The 20,717-nt window shown below is 39.5% G+C and overlaps 1 protein-coding gene across 1 annotated transcript in view; it reads right to left on the reverse strand.

The window, feature by feature from the left end:
* NECAB1 (N-terminal EF-hand calcium binding protein 1) overlaps positions 1-20,717 on the reverse strand; it is a 198,880-nt gene that overhangs the window by 78,392 nt on the left and 99,771 nt on the right. The gene's annotated exons all lie outside the window — the stretch shown is intronic.

The following is a 20,717-nucleotide window of genomic DNA, read 5'->3' on the forward strand; positions in this document are numbered from 1 at the left end:
AGTCAAGTGGCAGGATATAAAATCAATGCACAGAAGTCAGTGGCATTCCTATACACCAACAACAAGTCAGAAGAAAGAGAAATTAAGGAGTCGATCCCATTTACAATTGCACCCAAAACCATAAGATACCTAGGAATAAATCTAACCAAAGAGGCAAAGGATCTGTACTCAGAAAACTATAAAATACTCATGAAAGAAATTGAGGAAGACACAAAGAAATGGAAAAACATTCCATGCTCATGGATTGGAAGAACAAATATTGTGAAGATGTCAATCCTACCTAGAGCAATCTACACATTCAATGCAATCCCCAACAAAATACCATCCACTTTCTTCAAAGAAATGGAACAAATAATCCTAAAATTTGTATGGAACCAGAAAAGACCCCGCATAGCCAGAGGAATGTTGAAAAAGAAAAGCAAAGCTGGCGGCATCACAATTCCAGACTTCCAGCTCTACTACAAAGCTGTCATCATCAAGACAGTATGGTACTGGCACAAAAACAGACACATAGATCAATGGAACAGAATAGAGAGCCCAGAAATGGACCCTCAACTATATGGTCAACTAATCTTTGACAAAGCAGGAAAGAATGTCCAATGGAAAAAAGACAGTCTCTTCAACAAATGGTGTTGGGAAAATTGGACAGCCACATGCAGAAGAATGAAACTGGACCATTTCCTTACACCACACACAAAAATAGACTCCAAATGGTTGAAAGACCTCAATGTGAGACAGGAGTCCATCAAAATCCTAAAGGAGAACACAGGCAGCAAGCTCTTCGACCTCAGCCGCAGCAACTTCTTCCTAGACACATCGCCAAAGGCAAGGGAAGCAAGGGCAAAAATGAACTATTGGGACTTCATCAAGATAAAAAGCTTTTGCAAAGCAAAGGAAACAGTCAACAAAACCAAAAGACAACTGACAGAATGGGAGAAGATATTTGCAAATGACATATCAGATAAAGGGCTAGTATCCAAAATCTATAAAGAACTCATCAAACTCAACACCCAAAGAACAAAGAATCCAATCAAGAAATGGGCAGAAGACATGAACAGACATTTTTCCAAAGAAGACATCCAAATGGCCAACAGACACATGAAAAAGTGTTCAATATCGCTCGGCATCAGGGAAATCCAAATCAAAACCTCAATGAGATACCACCTCACACCAGTCAGAATGGCTAAAATTAACAAGTCAGGAAATGACAGATGTTGGCGGGGATGCGGAGAAAGGGGAACCCTCCTACACTGTTGGTGGGAATGCAAGCTGGTGCAGCCACTCTGGAAAACAGTATGGAGGTTCCTCAAAAAGTTGAAAATAGAGCTACCATATGATCCAGCAATTGCACTACTGGGTATTTACCCCAAAGATACAAAAGTAGGGACCCGAAAGGCTACGTGTACCCCGATGTTTATAGCAGCAATGTCCACAATAGCCAAACTGTGGAAAGAGCCAAGATGTCCATCAACAGATGAATGGATAAAGAAGATGTGGTATATATATACAATGGAATATTATGCAGCCATCAAAAGGAATAAGATCTTGCCATTTGCAATGACGTGGATGGAACTGGAGGGTATTATGCTGAGCGAAATAAGTCAAACAGAGAAAGACATGTATCATATGACCTCACTGATATGAGGAATTCTTAATCTCAGGAAACAAACTGAGGGTTGCTGGAGTGGGGGGTGGGGTGGGAGGGATGGGGTGACTGGGTGATGGACACTGGGGAGGGTATGTGTTCTGGTAAGCGCTGTGAATTGTGCAAGACTGTTGAATCTCAGATCTGTACCTCTGAAACAAATAATGCAATATATGTTAAGAAAGAAAAAAAGAAGAAGAAGAATGTAGCAGGAGGGGAAGAATGAAGGGGGGGAAATCGGAGGGGGAGACGAACCATGAGAGACGATGGACTCTGAAAAACAAACTGAGGGTTCTAGAGGGGAGGGGGTTGGGAGGATGGGTTAGCCTGGTGATGGGTATTGAGGAGGGCACGTTCTGCATGGAGCACTGGGTGTTATGCACAAACAATGAATCATGGAACACTAAATCTAAAACTAATGATGTAATGTATGGGGATTAACATAACAATAAAAAAATTAAAAAAAAAAAAAAAAAAGAATACAGGTGTCCTTTTCCTTCTGCCTCCTATCAAAAAGTGTTTAAAACACAAAAAGCCCCTTGATCCTTCCTGGGTCAGTGTTAAGCATCTCTGGAGAGAAACAGAGGTGCTGGCCTCATGAGGCTCTGAGGGGCAGAGGCTCTTGATTATAAAATTGTTCCCTTAAGAGCACTGCTGGAAGGAAAGCTTTTCAGAACAGAAAATAAGCAATTAAAGAGGAGGAAATATGTCATCTGAATTGCAGCTGAATTTTTCTTTAAGCAAATAATAGCAAAAAGCATAATTCCTAAAAACCCGTTTTTCTTGAGCAGAGACACTTAGATAGCATCAGCCTCAGAAGGTTTTTCTCAGAAATATTTACAGCCTTCAGGTAAAGATTTATGGAAGCCTATACTGGAATTAGTATCTCTAGGCTGACAGTTATTTAATTTATAATTTCCTATTCCTCTTTCATATTTGAGAGGTTTTTTTGTGTTCTCTACTGAATCATTCAAAAACTTTAATATTGAAATGTAAAATTAAGATTCTAGAACAAATATGTTGTAACCTCACCATCCATCAATCTATTTGTCACCGCTGAAATAAAAATATTCAAATATTCAGAATGATTAAGGTACATTTATAGTACTAAAAATAATCAAGAAACCGATGGAACAAAATTAATTCACTTATTATGTAAACAACAAAAAGCAGATTTCAAGTAGGCACTTTGAGCTCCAGGCCTGAAGTAGTATAAAAAATGAAAAGACTAAGACAGTGATAAAACTCTGATAGGAATCTTGATTATTTCTTAACAAAAGGATTCATTTTAATCAGAAGCTTAGATTTTTGCTCCTTTGCCATGGCAACAGATGTAGAATCCTGTACCTGGAAGGTTACAATGATAATCTTCATTATGCTCTCAAGAGGCTTTTGGTGTTAACAGTTTAGTGATTGGACTGGAAGGAACTAATTTGAGTATTTCTACCCAGTTCTAAATAATATTTTTTGATCTTCATGGAGGATGTGATTCTATGGAGGACAGTCTTGGCCATTAACTCACAGTATGACTTTAGGTACATATACTAACTCGCTTGTGTTTTTTCCCTCTCAAATCTATGAAATGGGAACACTGGTCTCAGCTTTCATCCGAGAAGGGGCTAGGTCTGTGTTCACTGGTTCATCTAATGCTGAATGCAAAGAAAACCATTTTTTACTCTTTTTTAGACAGGTGAAGAAATTGTCTCATGCATGCTCTACCCTCTTGCTATATGACCTCAAAAAAAGGTCAACATGGGGAGATGCAGAACACACAGAATCATGGTCATTCTGCTCCAGGCATCCTGACATCACACGCGATCCTTGAATGTTCCTACTTCAATACGTAAGGACGAGGTTGGCTGCTTCACTGTTGAGCAACTATTTTCTCATTGAAATGAAGAAAATGATTCTATAATTAAAATGTGGGAAGACTAAGTAAACTCTCAGAGAACAGCAGAGGGAAGTTCTTACTCCTTCTGATGAGAGAAGGTGCCTTGATAGCACCTCATTAGTTACTAATGTGTGCTCAGAAATGGTGGGTCCCATCCTTGTACTCTCAGCAGACCTTCAACCATCTTTTGCAAAGTTATTAGATAGCAAAGATTTTAGGTCTCTTCCTTACCAGTGACATTTGCTTTTAAAACCGTGTAAACACTGGGGACTCCTAAAGACTGGAAAACCTTTGAGACTTAAGAGAAACGGATATTTAAAGGTGAATTTTTCAAGAATTCTTGAATCCTTGCCCCTGTTCTGAAACCACATTCTCGAGGTGGGCATGGAGGAGCCCCAAGAAGCCGCTGACAGGGTGTGCTTAAGTGACAGCCTGCTGCATCTTAGGAATCCTCTGAAATGTTCCTGCTGATGCCATTCTCTGCAGGCTATCCCAGCCACTGATGGAGCACAGTGAAGTTTTGAGAGCTGGGCCACTTCTGCCTGATGTGGGCTCCCCACTGGCCTGGTCAGGACTTTCTTGGCGGCTCTTCCTGCCCTGCTTTCATGTCTTTGTCTAGGTGCCAGATCTGCATCACACTCAGAAGGTTCTTCCCACAACTCTTGTTTCGTCTTCCCTTCTCCCTTCATGGGGAATCTCTTCAACTCCTAATTCCATCTTGGCATCTGTGGTCTGCGAACTAGAGCAGACTCAGTACTCCATAAATATTTGTTGTGCCAGATGAAGAAATCTCAGGATGAACCAAACCAACTCTTAGGGGAGGTGAAGAGATAGGGGAGAACCTAGATTGAGTACCTATCATTTGTCAGGTGCTTGATCGTGAGTGCCTCGGTGCAGTTGGTCTAAAAGAGGAGTTAATGTATGCTCAAGAGTTGGTATGTATTAAATGCTCAGTAAATAGTAGGTGTCCCTATTAACAAGAATTACATTGGATTCTGTGTGGAAAAGTCAGGTGGGCAGGAGATAGTGAAGGCATGGAAGATGCAAAGAACCAGGCAAGAGAACTGGTCAGATCATGGTGCAAGCAGTACTCTGGGTTCAGCCACTGGGTGCAGCTGAGAATGCCCTGGGAGCTGCTGCTTCTATTGAAGTTTTGGGCCTTCTATGAAATGTTCAGCTCTAGGTGGCCCCAAATACTGATCTGTTCATTTTTCAGGGCTCTGTGGTTTTATAGGTCCCTAAATGGTTAATATAATGTCTGATTTCAGTGAGTTGGGAGAATATCAGTATCAATCTCTTAGTGGTACTTCTCCTGGTCTAAAGATAAGGCTATATTTTCAATTTGGATTTGGGGCCCCAAGCAGACATGGGTGAAAGAGGGATGAGAGCAGACAGGATCTTGGGGTGAGACCCTAACTCCTTCCTATCTGAACTTATTGCCAGTGAGAACTCCCAGGCTTGGCGGTTAGCTTTTTCATCTGCTTAAAGTGCAACTCCACAGTTAGGCATGTCACTGTGGGCTTTTTTCAACTGTAATTTGATTAAAGAGACTTTCCAGATGTCAGACCCATGCTGAAGACACACTCTTTACCTCCTACGGAAAGGTAGGCTATAACTAGGAGAACTCCCACAGAATACTACAGAGGATACAGAGCCTGCAAGGAAACAATCATCTAATCCTTCAGCAATAGTAAATAGAAAAAGGAATTTAAAAAAAATGAATTACTTTTTAAACCAACTGATTATTCTCAAAGCCATCTAAATCATCTGTCCGTAGTGATTTTCAGAAGGCAGCTCCAGATTCCTTAGTAAATTAAGCCTACAAGTGAAGGCATTCTTAATTCATTACATGCCGGCATACTTGCCACAAACATAATTAGTTCAGTCTCATAAGAGGGTCATTTTTGAGAGGTTAATAAATCCATCCATACTTTCCCCCGAGTACAAGGGGTCAATTTTCACTTGTCTATGCCTGATGCATGTTGCTGCTTTTTGAAATGCAATGAACTCCCCAAAGAATTGGTAGTTTTTTTTTATCATAAGGTAATATTACATTTCAGCATTGCTGAAGCATACAATCTGATAATCTGAAAGTAATTAGAAGACCCATTATGATACCATATATTATGATGTAGCCATCTTAATCCAATCTGTCATTGAAGGTACTGAGGTCAGATGTGTTTTAAAATTCAGAATTTTTCAGAAACTAGAAAGGCAATATCTGATATGTACACACACACACACACACACACACACACAACATATACTTACCCCATAATGACTATATTCATATTTTTGCAGCATAATCTTGGATATTAAAATAGGTTTTGTAACCAAGTGGATTTTGGTGCTAAGCTGACCAAACAACAAGGAAACTGAGCATTCAGTTTTCAGACCTTTCTGGATTTCAGAATTGCAGATAAGAGGTGGATCTGCAGTGAATTTGCATCCTAACTCCTCCTCAAGCAATCCCCACCAGAACTGTGGGAACAGAAGATAAAGCGCTGCCAGGGATTTAGCTTGAAACTGAAGTAGGGGACTTTTATTCCTGCTTTCTCCTTCATAATTCTTTAAAATTCATTTGCAAAAGGTCTCTTAGGCTGCACAAAATACAGACTATCCACCTATCTTTGTGTACAATGAGTAACTTGGAAGAACTGTCCTCTTACCGATGATCAGCTCACTGAGCTTTGTTTGCGCCTCTGATTTGCATGAGCAAATGTGAAAGCAGAGAATAAGAAATAAAATAGCCCCTTCCAGCCACTACCCTTTGCCTATGGCCATGGAACCATTCCTCATTACAGATCCCTCCTTGTAAAGAGGCTGAAGATCTGACTGTTTTACGTTACACCTTGTGGGGTAGTGAAAAGGTTCACGCCATTTCCTCCTGTTTCTCTTTATCAAATGGACAACTGCTTTCTCTATTAACACAAATGTTTTATCATATCACTTCATTGGTGGGTAGGGGCTAATTTTTGTTCCATATTATATTCCTTTTGGTAACATCTGGCAACACCTTGAATGTGGCAGGTGCTTCTTGCGTACTTATTCAGTTGGATTGAGAAAGCACTGTTACCCTCCCCACACTGTACTTTTTGTTTGCTTACTGCTTTTCAAAAGAAGTCTGTTTCCTCAGTGTTGAGGCAACTCTGAATGTCTTTAGGATTCAGAGGCATTGGATTCTGCTCCTGGAGCTATTTATAACTCTGGGTAGGCAGGTTCCACACCCCTCCTTTGTGCTTCCAAGGGCGCTGTGGGAGTGTATGTTCTGTCGCTGCAGATGATCTGTTTTGATCATATTAATGAGGAGATGGCTGACTAGGAGCTGTGTTTCCTTTTCAGTTGTTCCTCTATATTGTTATGAATTAATTTCTGTTGGGTTTTTATAATTCTGTTATTGACAGACATTTGCACCTCCACATAATCACGTCTCTGCCCATAAGTAGCTGTTTGGTTGATCACTCAGAGTTACGCATGTACGTCTATGGACTCACCAGCCTGAAGTTCCCCGAGAAACCAGTTCATTTGCTTCAACTCTTCACTTGGTTTTTATAAGTCAGCTGAAATGTGTATCCTTGCAAGGAAGGAAAGTTTCATGAAGCACTCCCATTATCCATGAAAAAAAAATCAGAACGCTAAACTTTAATTTCTTTGGAGGATCGACATCCCCAACTTTTATTTAGATTATCAGTCAGCTGCTCCACCTTGTAGACACAAAATGTTTTGGTTGTTATTCTAAGAAATAATCCATATCTGTATAAAGCTCCAAATCACATGCTTAGCATTTTTTTTCCAATAACAAAGACTGGAAGTTGGGAGAGACCCCAGAAGTAAACAGATAACCCGTCTCTCTTGACTCCCTATTATGGACCACACGTAGTGACAGCCACCCTGTGTGTGTGATCTAACTTCATGCTCCCCATATCCTTGGGAGGGATGTACAGTTACTCACATTGGCAAACGAAGAACCGACAAGCACAGAGAGGTCAACTCAGGCATATGCTAGCAAGTAGCAGAACTGGGATGCGAGTCAAGTTTTACCTGATTCCAAAATGGGTCTTTCCAGACCCATCTCTGTAGATATCCTGATTTACACAGTTTGGGGGAAGACAGTTTTCCATATGCTATTGAATAGGGGTGACCAATGCAGACCTCAAAGGCAGAACTCACCAGGAGAAAAAGGTAGGTTTCTCTCTTTCCTAGTATTACGTATTTCCTTCCCTACTGAGAGAATCAGTCTCTAGGCATCATCAGCATTATTAAAAAATATTTATGTGGGGGAAAACGTGTGGAACTGCTAAAAATGTAACTAAACGTTATCAAGCCAATTTATATGATATTTATGCCGTGTCTTTTCTTCCTTGCTCTTTAGATTATCACCATGAAAATGAGGCTTCTGTTTCTAAGAAACTCTAAAAATATTACTCACCTGCACCTACCATGTTCTGCCACATTATAATTTTGGTTGCAGCTCTAAAAATGTCAGAACAGAAGATCGTGAACTGAAGATGTGTCATAGACACACACATTTGAAAGGCAACTTCAACATAATGGACTAAGGAAAAAAATCCAACTGTAAAGAAACCTGATGCTGACCTACAGTTTAAAAAAATCTGCATCCTTCCTAAAGCACAAAATTGTACGAGCACTATGATTAAAACTGCTAATTCCTTTCTTTTTTCCAGTGCTCCCCAGTTGGTCACAAGATACATCTGGCCCTTTGCCGGGGACCCTGACTTCCTCTGGCATGAGTGGGATCCAGGCAGGCTAGAGTAGGCAGTTCTCATTCCAGGAGTTAGTAAATTCAGAAAGAGTATACTGCTGCCCTAGGCAAGTAATCATTCCAAATTTCAGAAAGAGTCTTCGGTGGAAATCCCACATACCTGTTCCCTCCTTACCTTCTCCCTAGTCCCCTGGAATGCACGGTTACTTTAGCTAACTTATCCAAAATTGGACTGCAGGCACTGAGCCCCTCTCCTCTTTCAGATGATTCATGATCAGTAGTGATCCACAGTATATCCTCACCTCTCCTGTGAACTTACAGTCAAAAATTTTACTGAGCAGCTTAACTAGCCCTAACACTACAAGATACTTCAAGACACTGGGGTGATAAGCAAGAACCGATAGGATCATTCATGGGGACATGTGAGGTGCTTTGAGAGCATAGGACTCCCCTTGGTGGTTAAAGAAGGCTTCCTAGGGGGAAGTGACATTCAAGTAGGGTCCTGTAGCATCACCAGGAATATTACAGGACCAGCCAGATGAAAAGTAGGTAATTGGAGCCCTGAGAAAGAAACTCGAAGGGAAAAGGAATTCATTCACTCGGAAGGACCACTACATAGCAAAGTCCAAAATGGGGTAGAGACTATGAGGAATTCAGAGAACTGTAAATGGCTAAGCATGGGTGGGACAAAAGTCCCCCAGCACTGGCAAGAGGTGAGACTAGCAAGACGAGCAGGGGTACCCAGTGGGCAAGGAGGGCCTAGTTTTTGGTGGGTCTTGTGTGTCCTGGGCAAAGCATCTGGACTTTTTTCCTGAGGGCAATGGGGAGCCATTATAAGGTTTTAGACATTTAGGTTTTAGGATAGGGGAAGTCTTATTTTGGGGGAAAGATTTCTCATCCTCTAGGGTGGAGTGTGATCTACAGACCACCCTGGAAGCAGAATAATTCATTCTGTGTCTGTGGCAAAGAACCCTAGTGAGAATCATTGTGGTTCTGCCTCACATAGCCCAGACAGGAGTGGAAAGAGAGGATGATGGATGGGAGCAATATTAAAGAAATAAAATTGTTGAGGGGTGCCTGGGTGGCTCAGTAGGTTAAGCAGCTGCCTTCTGCTCAGGTCATGATCCCAGGGTCCTGGGATCAAGCCCCGCATCGGACTCCTTGCTCAGCGGGGAGCCTGCTTCTCCCTCTCCCTCTACCTGCTACTCTGCCTTCTTGTGTTCTCTCTGTCAAATAAATTAAAAAAAAATCTTTAATAAAAAAAATAAAGAGATAAAATTGTTGGGACAGAGGGGGAATTAGACCACGGGGATGAAAGAGTATGTTCCCTTCAGATCTTTGTTGCCTTCCAAACGGCCCTTTTAAAATTGGGTGATAGTCATATGGGTGATTTTTCACTTATAATATTCACTTATTGTTATAATATTCTAAATATTGTATATATTATAAAGAATTTGATAGGTGTGATATTTAGTAAAGAATTTGATAGGTGGGATATTTAGTGATTTAATTTTTTTAAAAAATCTAGAAATCATGAGGTTAACAAATGTTTACTAGAATTATTGTTCATATATGACTGAATCATAAGATAAATCAAGATACATTTCTCTCCCACAAGAAAACAGCTGTGAGTTAACCCCTGCCTTCCCACAATTACATTTAATTGAAATACTGATTTTCAGATGATGTAGAAAAATGAAATGACTATATGAAGAAGAGTGATAATCTACATATTTTGATATTCTTGAGAAAAACAAAGAAATCTTTACATATTTTCTAAACATTTTGCGTTATTGTGGTTTTGTTTGTGGTTGAAAGCCAAAAATTCTTGGCCTTTATCCACTACTCCTGAATCACATAAAAATATACTCCAATACAGAAACACACAGTGCTGGCAATGCTGGCTTTGTGTTTCTTAATTCATTTTGATGGTTAATAACCAAAGAAGAATTAGATCAAGAATGGCATTTTTAAAAATGAGAAAAATTCTTCGTTCCATTCTATATTTTTTTAATGTGAAATAAGTAATGCTTGTTGAAAATCGTGGAACTTTCTAGAATTCATAAAAACGACCTAGATTCACATACACATAAATATGCATAAAATGGCATAGTATACACAACTTTTCTTTCAAAGAATAAAGATCAATATTATGACTGAAATAATAAACATCATCCTCATTTTTGAGGTCACAGTTGGGAAATCAAAAAAGTATATACTAGAGAAGGAAGAGCTCATTGAATTGACCCCCAGGTGACCAACTCTATTCTGTCAAATTTTCAGTGTCCCTCTGCTGCTTAATGATTAAACTCTAAATTTCCCAGCCAATTTGGCTTTTAGCCTGAATATCCACTGGCATCCAAAGTAGCTTTATGCTTCAAAAACACGGTCTTCCCCAAATTTGCATGAAAATACACCGTGTTTCTCACATTTGCTTATGTTACACGTTTTCCTGAGAGTGACTTCCAGTCCCACTCTATTCTACCAATCTCTGCCCAAAGACCTGCTTTCTAGCTTTTGAAGTTCAGCTTAAATGTTCATTTACTCCTTGATAACTTTCCAGATTAGGAGGACAAAACAATGTTTTCCTGTTTTCTATTCTTATTGTAAGGAGTCTGAACCATTTCAATCAAATCTATCCCCAGCTCTGCACTGCAGACAGTCCCGCATTACCCATTCTGCTCTAGGGTGAGTCTCTTGAGAGCACTGTGTTGTAAAACTTGGATTCCTTTCCATTTTTCCCAGCATGGCATTTCCGCTCAATCAGTGACTGAACTGAGCCCTTCCTAAGAGACATGGATTTTCATTCAGTCACTTAAAAAACTGGAATTTTTTTCTGAAAGCTAGTATTTTTGAAGTACTTTTTTTAAGGCTTGTTTTAGAATAATCATCTCTAATATTAACTCAAACAAAAAAATGTATTATCTTGGTATACACATTTTAGCTCTATTGATACTGAGTTCTTTATGCATACATTTGTATATGTGGCTTGAGGTATCCTTCTAAAGAAAATATAGCTGATTCTATTTTTCAGCATTCACAATATTCAACTAAGACAGGAATGGACATGTAGACCAGTTTTAAAAATCAAATTGGGGTGCCTGGGTGGCTCAGTTGGTTAAGCAACTGCCTTCAGCTCAGGTCATGATCCTGGAGTCCCAGGATCGAGTCCCACATCGGGCTCCCTGTTCAGCAGGGAGTCTGCTTCTCCCTCTGACCCTACCCCCTCTCGTGTTCTCGCTCTCATTCTCTCTCTCGCTCTCAAATAAATAAAATCTTAAAAAAAAATCAAATTGGTTTCTTTTAATGGAGGCAGATATTGAGGAAAAAAATAAAGATTTCCTTCCACCATTCCATCTCAATGTGTGCACACACACAGTTAAAAGTTGACTAGTATTTGTGGTTTTAAAGATAGGAACATGTATTCTTTGACTCTTCCCTTGGAGAAATGGAGTTTAATTTTCCTCCCCTTGGGTGTGGGCTGGGCCTTCTTCTAATGAACAGAATGTGATAGAAGGGATAGGATGTTACTGCCAAGATTATATTATAACCCTAGTCTCACTCTCATTTTAGTCTGTCTCTTTGCCTATATCTCTTTGTCTCTCTCTCTCTGAAGACCTGCTCTGGAGAAAGCGAGCTGCCATCATAGGAGCAGCCCTGAGGAGAGTTCCACATGAGGAGGAACTGAAGTTAACTGACTGAATGTGCCAGTGCTGCTAAGATGTATTCCTCAAGTACCTTCAGATGTTTGCAGTCCCAATTCACAATTTGCCTACAACCTCATGATCATCTGAGTCAGAATCACCCAGTTAAGCAACTCTTAAATTCCTGACCTTCATCAACTGCATGAAATAATTGCTAATTTGGGGGAGATTTGTTACACAGCAGTAGATAACTATTGTGACTAACAAGTCCAAAAATATATATATTTTTTCCAACCAAACATGATTTTTTTACCTTTTCGAGAAATTGGCCAGAAACTGTGATAGCTTCAAGCCTAGAAGGTCTAGTAAGAAATTCGCAGGGCATCAGTTTGAGATTTTTGACCTTGAGTGAGTTACCTAAACTGTTTTGGCCTCAGTTTCTTTATATACTTACAGGAACAAAGCAGAACTTACCTAATAAAATATTAGGATTAAATAGGATACAAAAGCATTTAGTATAGTCTTTGGCAAGTGGTAATTACTCAATAAATGTCAGCTATAGTATTATTACAATTCTGGTTCAAAAAGAAAAGCTAAGAGGTTCAATCTCACAGAGTAACACACAGCCAATATCCCATCACCTACACGTATAATTACAGAAAACAATCCCTTCCCATACCGCCAGAAGTCGGGCCACTTCCAGGGCAGTCTGTAGTCTTCAAAGTAAATATGATCCATGATAAAAATTCAAACTGCATTTTGCCCAAGTCCAAAGAAACCCTAGGAGTGTGTCTCTTTTGAACCACACCAGCGATCCCAGACCACACTACAACCTTGTAGGGCCATGAGAGCTACAAGCCATGTGCCAGTACACAACTGTCAGACCACGGAATAAATCATTCCACAGGGGGCAGACAAAACCACGTGGCCATGAGCTCTCTCATCCTGGAGCCACACAGGAAACACAGGTCTAACACCATGTCCATCTTGTTTTTGCACGTGCTAGTCAAATAAGGACTTTGGCAAAAAGAAATCATCTTCAAATAGCATTTAGTATTCCTTGTTTTGCAACAGCAAACGAGAAAGAACAATGAAATGATGATAATTGATGCCTGTCAGATCGAGAAATACAACACAAACCAATTTTTAATTTCTCCCTCTGCACTTTTCCACTTCAGGCAAAAGAAATGAGTCTCTTCAAATTTGATTCTCATGACAGAAGAATCACATGCTGTGCTGTGTATCCACCTAGATAAGTCTGCATTAATGTTTCCTGCCCTTCTCTAGCTTTGAACAAAGGTCAGTTCTTCAGAAATAGGGCTATAGCTTCACGAAGACAACTGTAGTTCAGAACTGTATCCTTAGGCAAAAAACCCCAGCTTTTCTGTTTGAATAAAGAAGTGTATTTTGTACTTTTAACTTCATTAGGCAGAGAATTAACTCCCAATTTCTGTTAGAAATTAAGCATTCCATCCAGCAATTTAAAAAAGATATCCATGAAGAAAATAAACAGCTATTCAAAACCACTGGAACATGACACATAATATAATTATTTCTCACTATATCTTATTTCTGGTTGGGGTGAGAAAAGGGAACAGGGTTGGGAGGATTGTCTGAAAATAGAAAGTGATCATGAAAAAAGTGATAATTTGTAGGGATCCCTGTGGATTTAGAGGTACACTGGAAGTTTACCTGGGGCCTCTGACACATGTCCAGGAATTTGTTGGATTTTTTTTTTTTTAAGTCCTCTCAAGATTATTTGCAAGATCACTGCTTGGTTTTTATACACTCATTCAAAAAACAGTAAATAAGGTGAAATGTGACAAACCCTGGTCAGCATGACCTCACCCTGACCGCTGATAAACCATAGCCTCTTCTGGACATGAAGGCCTCTGGAAGAAACAGTCCCCAACTACCCACTTAAAAGGTCAAAGAAGGGCTGATACCATGCAGGTCCTTCTATCTTCCTTCTCTACTAAATCCTACCCCTTCTCTGAGGCTCACTGCAGTCTCACCTCCTCCCTGAGTTTTATCTGACCACTAAGTTAACATTGATCTCTTATTTTTGAATGTCAAATTTATTCATAGCCCAGTGTACCCACAATTAACTAAATATATTTTTATTCATTGTTTTATTATTTTTTTCTCTTCTGATAAAAATAGAGAATGTTAATATGTTATAAATTTGTATTTGTAGTATTTTGTGACAACTTTTTAAAAGTTTTATTTGGTATTGTGGAAAATTATCTTGTTCCTCTAAGATAGTAAGATTTTAAAGTATAGAGTCACATTTATTAACGGCCTTGCAGCACTGAAGCATCTGAAACCTTACATAACAACAAGAGGCATAAGGTACAGTTTCAAAGTTCAGATCAGAAAAATGGGAGAAGAGGAGTCAGAAAGCTAAAGACTAAGTAGAGAGTTGGATTTAAGGGGAGACAGAGGGATGGCTTGGTTCTTCCAGTAAGTGTCCATGGATTTCAATGTTAGAACCCGTAATACCAGCAAAGGAAGAGAAACGACATGTCACAGAGTAGCTACTTAAGATGGTAGCTAGCCTAGTTACCAAATTTATATACCAAAAAAAATCATTTTCCAATATACCACCAATATTAAGTTAGGGATATGGAGAGGCAGGCCATTTATAAAACCAACAGAAACATAAAATATCTGTGAATTGATTTAACAAGATGTGTTTTGAAACCACATGAAGTATCATAAAAAACTTAATGAGACCCCAAAGGAAGCTTGGATAAATGGAAAAGTACGTATGTATCTGCATGGGAAGGCATATTACCAAGATGACAGTTCTCTTAAAGTTACAAATTTAATGTAAATCCATAAAAATTGCCATGGAATTTTTCCTTAAAATTGGAAAGCAACTATAAAACTTATGTACAAATGGCAACATGGGAAAAACAACTCTTTGGAAAAGAACACTAAGGGTAGATTTGCATTTTCATGTTTTCAAACATGCCTAAGTATTCAAAAATTAAGACAACATATTAATAATACTAGACAGTATGGTTTTATAAAGTGGAACAGGACAGTGACCTTGGCACAAATCCAAGTATAAGTATTTAACAAATGGTAAATGCAGCATTTTAGTGAGTGGGATAAAAAAAAATGAAGAAATAGTGTCCGAATAGTTAGCTATTTGGGGAAAAAAAAAATCAGGTGGGCTCCTATTTGGATACTTTCAGATCCTTTATAAATCTACCCAGAGCTCATAAGGTCACCAATATTTCTGCCTATTGATCTCCAGTAGATTAGCCTTTCTTTTGGATATATTTTACTCTCCAGGTAAAAAGTTAAATCTCTCTTGTTTGACGTGGCAGGTAACTTCCTTTGTTTTTTAGTTAACTGTTCCATCTGTTCCTCTGATGACAACAGACTATGTATTTTAAAATGTATGAACTTCCTTGCCTAGAACTTTGCTTATCCACCATTCATATTTGATTTTAATGTTTATTTGTTTATTATTTTAGCACTTAGTTATCTGCTTCTGTCTGTAATTTCTTTCATATGTTCTTTACATATAACACAAAGCTCTGGAAACCTATTTGTTAATTTGCCTAAAACAAAATTGAAAATAACTTAACCATGGAAGCTAGAAGTCTCCAGACTTTGCTGATCCACAACTAAACTCTGAAGAGCTCAATCATTTCAAAGACCATTTTTTTGTGCCATGATACAACTTAGAATTGCATATTTGCCATATGTTCTATATGGGACCACATAAACCTTAAATAAAAAATTTTCCAATGAGAACTGGGTTTAAATCTCACTAGCTTTATGATATCAAATCAACTAACTACTTTATGACTCAGTTTCCCCATTTTTGAAATGAGTATATTTTTATTTGCCTGACATTCTTCACTGGGGTGTTACGAAGGATAAATGAAATTACATATATTAAAGCACACTGAAAACTCGAAGGTACTGTATAAACTTCAGTTGGCATCAATTGTTATTCCTCATTCCTTTTTTGCTCATAGCCACTCAAGCCCTAAACTGTTGTCTGGTAACCTGGCTCAGGGAAGTCAGGTCAGCTGCCAGGAGTTTGGCAGGGTTCCAGCAATGGTTAGGAAGAACTACTGATGTGGTTTCTGGGAGGGTGCCAATCCAAGTCCTCAGACTGACCAGACTTCACTGTGAGCTGGGGTCCCTCCTCCTCCTAGCCACCAGTTGATGGTCTTGACTCAAACAATCACCTGCACCATTGTTTGAACCCTACCAGTAACCTCAAAGTGGCCTCTTCTCACCTTTAAATTATCCCTTGAGTCATACTCACATAAACTGGGTCAGCTCTCTGACCTCAGTTCTGCCCTTTCCCTGTTCAGACAGTGGTGGCAAGTTCCTTGGCCCAGGAGTCCTTCCTCTGAGTCAGCAGATACTGCAGATTCCTTCAGGAGGAGAAAGTCCCATGACAACAGAGTAGACTTTCCAAGGGCCTGGGGTTCCTCTTTGCCAGCACTGGGCACAAGTCTGGTCAACGTGGGAAGGAAGATTCTAAAACATGAGCCTGACACGGGGCTTCTCTCTTTCTGGGCCAAATTTGCAACCTCCAGGCACTTTTCTCCTATTTTCCATGGCCCCAGTGTCTACCTTCTCTTCCCTAAACACACTCATACAAAAGACAGATCATTTCAAATGGGATGTCAAATAAGCTTGTTTTCCTATGGTTACTATGAAGTCCAAGAATATTTTTCATTTTAAAAAATACTTAAAAGGATTATAATGAAACTGTAAAGAATTAAGGGCCTGCCTTCTATGAGCCTGTGAAGGTGTTTTCACTATTCCACACATGGTACAATATCAGTTCCTATATTTTGCCTGAAACAAAGGAAATTTTTAAGTTTTTATTTTAATGATAAATCCTGCATAAAATTGTAGCAATTAATGATGTTTTCCCCAGACAGGAATTCTGAGACCTATTGCTATTTCTTCTTCATAGAAGAATACACACACACACACACACACACACACACACACACACAGGCTTTTCTCATAAATGAAAAAAATAGTGGGTTTTAACAAGTGAAGGGAATATGGAGCCCAGGGGGGCCCAGATGCTAAATATAAGGAAACAGGGATGAAGAAGAGATGGGAAGGTTAAAATGAAGGTGTCTACAGAACCCAAAGGCAAATTTAAGAAGCAAGGGAAAAACAGAGACCCAATGATACTAGGACTCAAGTCTATTTTTTTTCTTAAAATAGTTGAAGATGTAGAATGTACCTGTTTGAAAAATAACTTCCAGGTGAAAACTATAAAATAGGTATACATTTTAATTTTGGACATTTTCCCAGATTCACTCATCAAGGTGAAGTAATTACTCACAACCTACGTAATTATTTTAAGAATACCATTCTTCACTTTAGCTTATGACCATTTCCTTTTTAAGCCTTACTAAGAAAGGTTTACCGGAACCCAGAATTCCATTTTTGTTTATATAAATGACACAAGATGACTTTTAACTGCAGCATCAGAATTCTACATTTGCTTTGAGATTACAAGCACATCACACACTAATGATGTACATTGGCTTCTTATCCCACTGTAGAAAGAAAAACGTAACAGACAAACCCAGTATTTTTTTGTGTGTGACATCCCAAAGCCAGATAGGGAGTTTTGCTTTTAGCTACTTTCAAGGCTTTCAAATGACCATTTAGAATTTGACCTATGGTGTTTATTCTGAAAAATAAGCAAAGTAGAATAGTCATCCAGGTAACCCCTGAGGACCTAGAGAAAGGCTTGGGTTAAGGGAACAGGAGGAGGAGGGGAATGACAGACTGTATCCGTCCTGAGTCACCTCCTGGGGTTTAAGTTAAGCAGCTGGAATCCATTTTCTCCATTCTCTGACACAGCAGACAGATGTACTGCACGAATGGCTTGCATTTCACTTTTCATAAAAGCCTAGAACAGTCAGCCCTCCCTACTGAGACAGGACTTTTCATCTGGGTAAAAATACAGAGAGATTCTCAAAAAGAAATGCTGGATTTCTCACTCAGAAGGGTTCATTGTGCTAGACAGTATGGAGAGGTCGGTTCAACAGTGGCTTGAAAAACCTGTCAAACTCTTGCATTTCACTCCTTTGAGCTATCACACAAAGAAGCTTTCCTAATTTTATTTTGACCACTTAAAAAAATCTTTTTGTCTTGATTAAGCAATATGATTATATAGATCAAGTGCATTTTTAAGGGTCGTTGTTAAGAAAAAGTTTTGTGGGGGCGCCTGGGTGGCTCAGTTGGTTAAGCGTCTGCCTTTGGCTCAGGTCATGATCCCAGAGTCCCCGCATTGAACCTTGCATCAGGCTCTCCTCTGAGTAGGGAGCCTGCTTCTGCCACTGACCCTGCCCCCCTCTTGTGCTAACAAATAAATAAAATCTTAAAAAAAAGAAAAGGTTTTGTAACGAAGACCAAAATAATAGATTGATCTTGATTTAAATCCCACAAAGCCCCACTGTATTAATTCAAAGAACATGATTTTAGTATAATTTGTGAGAAAATAAGGATTATATACTTCCTTTTCCTTCCGATTAAAGGATATCTGAACACCTCTTAGATGGACTTAGGAGCAATTTTTCTTTCAGGAGTAAATTACTTAGTTTTAGAGCTGTACGAATATCTACTTAAGTCAATTTATGTAACCAATCAATAAATTTTTGAGTACATTTTGTCAGGCTCAATGTGAGGCTCTGGGTATTCCAAAAAGATACTAGCCTTCTCCCTCTTTACAGACAAGGAAAACAAAATGCATAGTTACTCGTTCTGATCGTTGCCAGCAAGGAACAGGAGATACTCAGAGACAACCTCTTTTAGATAAGGTGGTCAGAGAAGATCTCTTTGAGGACATGGTATTAAAGGTGAGACCTAAAAAATAAGGAGTGAAGCCAGCCACACCAAGCAGAGGTTTGAAAGAATTACCATTTCTGGAGGGAAGGTCCCAAGGAGTAACATCTTATGCACTTTCCAAATACACCTTAACAGATCAAGAGAAAATGTATTTCAGACTCTATTCTTCTGTTCTCTCTTTCTGGAATTTGTTATTTGGATATAGGACAGCTTAGGCTGATGCTCCGATTTGCTTATGCTTTTTTTGTTGCTTTAGTTTTTTGGAGACTTTCTAAACTTTATTTTCCAGATGTCTGTTAAGTCTTTATTTCTGCTCCCTTGTTTTAATTTCAAAGAGCTCTTGAATGTTCTGTTTGTCACTGTATTTTTCATGGAAACAGCATCTTCCCTTGTCCCTCTGAGGAGGCTGAGGAGACTGACTGGGGGTTTTCATCTTCCTGCGGAGGCCCCTGTGTTACTTTGTGCATTCCTTCCTCCCTCCCCCATTTCTGGTTTGTCTTGGTCTCCGCCTTTCCTGTAAGAAGTTTGATGACACTTGGCTGACTGTGCATCTTTAAGGATGGGCTGTGGACAAGCTTTTAGGATTCAAGGGAAGAAGAGGGAGAGCAGACTGAGCTCCACCTACCAGGAGAGAGACTCCCAATTGCATTGGTAAGATTTCTCAGAGACAACCTCTTTCTGTCTGCCTGCAGGATGCCAACCCTCTGAGGGGCCAACATTCTGGGAGTTAAATTTGGGGAAGAAAGCTGGAAGTCTTTTCATTTAGTTTGTAAACTTTTACTTAATCCCTCAGCTGTGGGGCAGAGAACCCCTCCTTTAACCCTTTCAGGGAACAAGTCTAGGTTTTCTAGCTGGGTGGATCAAGAGGCAACTGCTCAGCTGGGTGGAGAAAAGCAGGCAATCACAGATTTCCAACAGGTCCCCCTGGTTTAGCCCGACCATTCCCATCCTTTTCCAGTGGCAATAGTGCCAAGTTCCTGAGCCTTTCTAAGAACCAAGCTGGGGCATTCTGTTTTCCCACTACAAGTCAAGCCGTCAAACGTGTCTGGTCTGCTGCCAGCGACCACTTGTTCTCTGGCTTTTCAGTTCCCAACTTCTGTCACTTCCCCATTAAAAACATCTTATTTTAGTTTTCTTTGGGGGCTTCGGGAGTAAGCAGAGTTCAGTGACGTACACATACATCTGCTGTCCTCATCTGGAAATTCCATATAAGCTTTAAAAATTTTTATTTCTTGTTACGTACCTCACATGCTTATGTCTTTTTTGATTGACAGACAAGTCTCAACTCTTTTGACCCCCCCATAGCAGTCAATGCTATCGACCACTCTGTGTTTCATGGAATACTCTCCCCCAACTCCTGGACACTACAATCTCCCAGATTCCCTCTCCTCTTTCTGCCCACTCCTTCTCAGACTCTCATGCTGGCTCATTCTCTTCCACCCACCAACAAAATTTGAAGTTCCTTAAAGCTCAGTGTTAGGTCCTCTCCTTTTTCTACTATATATTCTCTCTCCAGATGATGTCATTCAAGTTCTCTGCCTAAGTATTAACAATTCACAAACATATGTCCAATCTAGACTTCACCTCTCAGATTCAGAACCATGTATCTAATCATTTACTTGAATTTCCTTAGATGTCCCCAAAGCAGTTTAGATTCAACATGTCTAAGAGAGAACTTATAATCTTACCTCCTCAAACCTGGTCTTCTTGCAGCATTCTCTGTCTAGTTAGTGCCATTACCCAGGCATACAAGCTAAAAACCAGGATTCATCCTGGACATGTCCTCCCATCCCGCATATTCATGCCTTCTCCAAGTTTTACTGATAGGGTCTCAACATATGTACAGTTAATTTCCTTTCTTCCATATCATCTGCCAATACCTTTAAACTACCAACATCTCTGACCTGGGTTAGTGAACTAGCCTCCTCACTCATCTTCCTGATCTTATTCCCCATATTC

Source organism: Halichoerus grypus, chromosome 5 (genome assembly GCF_964656455.1).
Source record: "Halichoerus grypus chromosome 5, mHalGry1.hap1.1, whole genome shotgun sequence".
In the NCBI taxonomy this organism is placed as follows: domain Eukaryota; kingdom Metazoa; phylum Chordata; class Mammalia; order Carnivora; family Phocidae; genus Halichoerus; species Halichoerus grypus.